The following is a 6,320-nucleotide window of genomic DNA, read 5'->3' as shown; positions in this document are numbered from 1 at the left end:
AAGGTACTATCTCAAATTAGTGATAAAATATACTAATAAAATTAATACAGTGATATATCGAGCTTTTGAAATAAAAATAACCCAATGCACCCCTGCCCCCCAAAAAAAACCCCAACAACAAAGCACCAAAACATCATGAACCAAAAAAACTCAAAAACCCCCACAAACAAACAAACAAAAACAAACAAACAAAACAAAACAAAACAACACAAAACAAGAAAGAAAGACAGGAACTGTCATGACAAAAGCTTTATGTGAGAGTCGTGCACTTCCTTGTTTATCCTGTGTGACCCTGACTGCCAAGGTTATATGTCAAGGATTTGCAGGCAATGTCTTGGAAAGTTTATGTGCTTTTGAAATATGATTTGCAGATTCCACATGCTTAGCAGAGAGCTGCCAAAAGATTGCTGGTAGAAATAAATGTAGAGCAGCAGGCGGCCTATGAGCTTAGGGCTCCTGTCTCGACTGAAACCTTAAAATTCCATGATAGTTTCATGTGGCAAAATTGGTGGATGGGTTTCCACATGCTTTTAAACTAGTATACACTGAAATGCATTTGAGAGAGAGAAGGAATTGTCTCACTGTGTTCAGTGACAATGTAAACACAAGACAACCCCAATCTTTTCTAACCAGAGTAAACTTATTTTGCCTTGTTGTCATTACAAATCATCCACAATACTAGTGATAAAGAAAACAATGAGTGTAATGCACCAATTGATTTCAAGAGCCTGTTGCTTATGCTTTCTGTTTAATTCTCTGGTAGATGTCACACAGTTTGAGGCAGAGTGGCCAAGGGTAACTGCAAAGATGAACATATTTGTGTAAACGTGATTTTGTACACCTCAAACATAATCCAGAGAAGTACCCTTCTGTTACTGAAGTGAAGGTATATATGTATAATAATTTATAAATACCTTACATTAAGTAAAGTGAAAAATACATTAAGGGGAAAAAAATAAGTTGTACTTGAGTATCAGAAAGCAAAAGTACAGAACTTGATAGGGCAGCTGGTGAAATTACCCATCTTTAATTCTGGCTCCTTATGGGATTAGTCTCCAAAGTGCAGAACGATTCCATTCTTTCTGGAAAAAAATATTTTTTGTTCATTCTTTCTGTTATATGAGTATTTTTAAAGTAATTATCTTTTGCTTCCTCTTTAAAAATTGGTGTTGGCTTTTTTTTTTTTTTTTTTTTTTCTTTTTTTTTCTTTTTTTTTTCTTTTTTTTTTCTTTTTTTTTTTTTTTTAACACCTCCTTCTTTCCCACAAAAAAAGACTGGGGACAGAAAAAGCCCAGGACTAACTTCACATGAGGCGTTAGTTCTCAAAACTGTGTCTGGCACTTGCATCATTGACCTGCTCTCTGTCTGGTTTACTTTCAAACTCCACCAGAAAGAGCTTCATGGTTTTTTGGCAATGTTACTCTTGCAGTGTTGCCTGATTGCAGAAGTTCAGGGCTGTCTCTGACCCAGAGAGGAAGAAGCTAAACACCAAGCTGCCCAGGGTTCTTCCTAGACAATATGACAAGAAAGAGGCAGTAGGAAAGTGTGTACGTATGACTTTCTACAGGGACCTGAACCTAGTTTTCCTGCTTTCTCAGGGAAAGCATCCTGTCACTGAAAGAATGAAGTCGATGAATGGGCAACTATTACAGCACATAACTGGAAAGGAGAAGGAGAAGAAATCTGCTTGCTGGTGCTTGCTCTAAGCTTCTTTATGCTTCAGTCCTCTGAGGAGACAGAGAAAATTAGGCAGCTAAACCTTCCAGACATGAAAAATATATTTTTCCTACAAATGTCATTGCTACGCTGCTTTGGAGTTAATTCAATGTTCCTTATCCCTCACCTGTCTGAAAATGAAAGGAAATGTGTATTTACAGCTGCAGGTGATACACATCCATCCCTGATGGGTTAAAAATATAATCTCAGTGAAAAGAGTAGTATTTCCTATAAATTACTTTGGATAAATAACTTCATTGTTCTCAGAGACTTCCATTCCATATGAAAGTTATCTAGCAGAAGTGCCAGGGCTTACAACATAAACAATTTATTTCTATCAAAATTTTCAGACAGTCATGTTGGAAGTTATTTGGAACAATAATAAACATGCAGGGAACCTTCTGGCTCTGTTTAAGTGAAGCAGAGTCATGGGAAAATGTTTCTTCATTCACAGAATCAGATCACCACACCCTTTGCCGGGCTTATTTGTGCAGCTGCTTTGTACCCAGCCGTGCTGCTCAACCTTTTGCATTTGTCATGCCCTCAGCTGAACTGAGCCAGAACTGCTCAAAAACTGTGAAACTTGGTGTGAGGTGTGTTACTCAGTAGCTCCTCCCAGGGCAAATTGCATGAATCACAGGGCGAAGAACTTCATATCCTGAATTGTGCATTTAAATACCACCAGTAAGTCTCTGGCCATTTCATACAAATGTAAAAAATGTTTTCTCTGACTTTTTTTTTTTCTTTCTTTCTTTCTTTTTGCATGTGTGTATGTGCATGTATGTGTGTGTATATGTGTGTGTGTATAGTCCTTTTTGAATATTGTATACTTCAGCTGCAGATCTTTGAAGAAAGCTGACAGTGAAGTAGAGATTCATATGAGTGAAATGTGGGCAACAAAGAGATGCCCTTGTGCTGCTACCAGACACCAGACTCTGACGCACTGTCTGCAGATAGGCCTATTTCCTCTCCATGGCAAATGTGGGCATGGCCTTCAAGGGACAACTCAGATGTATCCATAGCCCACTAATAGGAACAAACCCCTCTCTGACCTATTTTTGCCTCTCTGAAATTCATGGCAAAAAATTATGTGAAATCCTACCTGCTTTTTGCCCATCTCTCTTTTGTTTCCTTTCCACTGAAAATAGTATCTGTAGTTCTCGAAATGCAAATATTCATGCTGCTGTATTACAGTAATTGCTTCAAATTGAAAATAAGTACAGCTGAATTACTAAATGCATTTTAAAGTCTGGATAAAACAGGGTAGAAAAGCAGGAAATATAACCCTGAATATATAAGTTCTGGAAAAGCAATCTATTTCTTATGTTCAATTTTTGTGTTCATTTTTATGCACTGAAAAAAATATGACCTAAATTCCTACCACTGTGCTTTCAATAACTGAACAGTTTCCTCTGTGTAGATTGCAACTAAAAAGCCTGAAAGAAACTCTTCCAGCTGTTCTTCCACTATTTTCCAAAGTAGCTTCGCAAATCATAAAAAAGCTTCTTCTCTGCCGACCTGACTGGGGGTGATGTCCTGAGCTCAGTGGAAGGTGTTACAATACAGCTGACCAGGTGAATTCTATGGGCATAGGTATTTTCTGTTTTGTCTGTGGAACTGGCCCGGCAGCAGTGCCAGCTGACCTGCCTCAAGTCAGTGCAAGGGTACAGAGCCCTGCAGAAAGAAGGGCTTTCAAACATTGAAACCACTGGAAATGTAATGTGTTTGATCCACCATTACTAGCCACACTGACTGAAAGCTCTGTTTCAGAGAAAGCCAGTGGAACCAGCTGGTTTACTAACACATTTCAACCTTGGGACTCTTTTCTGAACCTGTGTAGTTAGGAGTCAGTCTACAAGTCTTTTGTTTCATAATCATGCAGCACAAGTGAGACTGAACAGCAGCCAACACAGACTAGGCTAATTGACATTTTCTCCTGTGCCTTTTTTTTTTTTTTTTTTATTAATTGTCGATTTAATGTTTAACTATGGAGAAGCCAAGATCCCAAACCTCATTGCAAAGCCAGAACACTTTGGTTTATTCCCCTTGAATCCTGATAGCTGGTGTTGGTGGAATGTTGTTGATTTCTATCTAGAAAGCAGGTCAATGTCTGAAAGAGTCCTGCTGAATGGCACAGTGAACTAGACCCTGTGCTTTCTTCCCAGTGATAGCACAGCCTGTCACGAGCGACATCACATTTCAGACGTGATAAGAAAAGCATTTTTCAGTCTTTTAGACCATTTAAGAAACAGAAGAAAGTAACGATGCAGTGGTGTGGGAGGATGAACAGAGGCAACATGCTGCTGCTCCACTGGGGGCCATGGCCACCTTCAGGTTGAGCGTTGCTGTCTGCTCGCTCCAGTATCAGGCCCTGGGCCAACGGCGTCTCAAGGGCCCCAGGACCACCTCCTCTCAGATCAGTCTGGGCAGCTTTGTACCAGGGATGCTGACAGAGGGAACCAGAGTTCCCAGTGCTCAGCAGCTGCTGGAGGAATTAGCACAGTGCAAAGGATTGAGGGTGTGCTCCAACAACGAAGGGAGTGACACTACCCCCTTTGGGGAAGAGTGGGCCTCTTACCCAAGGTGCATTCGTTTATGCTAAGTGATAGTTGGGAAAAAAAAAAAAAAAAAATGGAGCTCTGATTGTTATATTACCTAGGGTGCCATACTATTTGAAACTTCAGGTTAAGTTAAAGAGTGGTTCCAAGATAGATTTATTGTGCATGTCATGTTCAAGTGATTATCCTTCTAACTCCTCCATCAGGAAAACTGATCTGCTACATTTCATTTTGTGCAGACTTGTGGTACTGACCACAAACACAGTGGTGTTTTGTAAGTTCCAGACTATTCCTGAGATAAAATTCTTGTTTGATTTTTGCTTGAAACCACTCAAAACCTCATCTCTTGCAATTTATATTAGCCTATGGAGGCTAGGGGCCTGTCTTTTGAGAGATTAGTCTAGCACAATTTCTTTCAGATCTCCACATTTCTATTAGAGTTCTTAATTAAAAAAAAAAAAATCCTGCTTTTTTTCTGTGTGATGATCAGCCTTCATATTATTCACATTTTGAGAACTTCTGCATATAAGGTGATAAGCTGGTATTAAACACATACAGTGTGTCCCTATAATTCATTGTCAGGAAATATAATTACACAGTCTCTTTCATTCCATTGATCCCCATGAACTTCCTGTCTGTAGTGAGGCTTCACTTAAACCTTCTCAAAGCTCTGAAGCCTGTAGCTGGTCAATTTGTCTACTCTAACATTTTAACTCCATTATTTTTCCTGGTGCTATGTGATGGTCATTTATCTGGACTGGAGATGCTTTTCTGTTCAAAGACCTACATTGCTGTAATCCACATAGGAAAATATGCCTGTCCTCTTTAGACTCAAAGTACTTTGAAATTCAGGTTAGAAAGGGAGCAGTAAGTCAGAATAGTCATAGTCTTAAAGTAAAACCTTTTAATCTAACTAAAAGCTTGTAGCTCACTTCATGTATAATTGAAACCAGTATAGATTCTCCTAAATATTTGAAGATACTAATGGGTTTAAGTGAATCTAAATGAAAGGCAAGTCAGCACAAAGCTTGAGTTCTCCATCTGATTTTGTTACTTGCCATGCTAGTTTGAAACAGGTTCAAGATTGTGGCTTATGTTTTTTTCCTTTCACTGACACTGTGTTGCACATCCTTCAATATGCAGATAAGCTTTGCAATCTTCTGCAGAGGAATCTTCCTCATATAAAGGCCCTTAAATTATTTATCTAATAGATCTTCAGCTATATCCCTGTAACAAAGTCTAATATATGGCAGTATGGTGATGCTAATTCTGGTAACTGCCTCCATTTTAGGATGTCTACATACCATAGCTCAGACCACGCTGCACCTGCTTCAACCATGTGCTATACTGTCCAGCTGCAAGCAATTCTTGGCAGGGAATCAAGTGCCCGCATTGGGCTTGATGCTGTGTTAAGCCAAAAGTCTTGAGCAGAGTTGCATAAATTAACACAATCCTCCTCTCCTACTTATTATGATCATCTTGCACATTGGACTGCTGTTGAGAGGCAGGACACATGTGCTCAGTGCTGTGCTAACTCCCTTTATAGTCAGAGAAACCTATTCTTTCTGGAGTGAATGAAACCCTGTGGTTTCTGGACCAAAACTGATGTGCAGTGAGGCACTCAGGCAAGTCAGAGCTAACCCTATGCACACCTGACTGCAAAGCATCTTCTAAGCATCTCTTTTTCTTTAGTCTCCCAGTCATGGAGAGAGATAAGCTTTTAAAGATACACTACCTTAAAGGTTCAGAATAAAAAGGCTAAGATACATTATAGCTTAGTTTTCTCTGAATTTGTGCCAACAGATATAGGACCACATTCATAAGACCTAATTGCCAGATGTAGGCTAATTTTATTATGCACATATAAGGTTCTGTGTACATAAATTTCCACACACATAAATGGTTGGCTTTGAGTGCGTGTAAGATCCACCTGAGAAACGTTCAGATATGGCAGTGCTCTTCCCAGGCTAGGGCTGGCTTGGACCTGGGTAGCCAGGAGTGCTAGCCAAAATTTGTCTCCATTTTTACTTGACTGAGCATTTAGAT

This window comes from Hirundo rustica, chromosome Z, assembly GCF_015227805.2.
Source record: "Hirundo rustica isolate bHirRus1 chromosome Z, bHirRus1.pri.v3, whole genome shotgun sequence".
NCBI classification, from domain to species: domain Eukaryota; kingdom Metazoa; phylum Chordata; class Aves; order Passeriformes; family Hirundinidae; genus Hirundo; species Hirundo rustica.
This window is presented reverse-complemented; position numbering follows the sequence as displayed.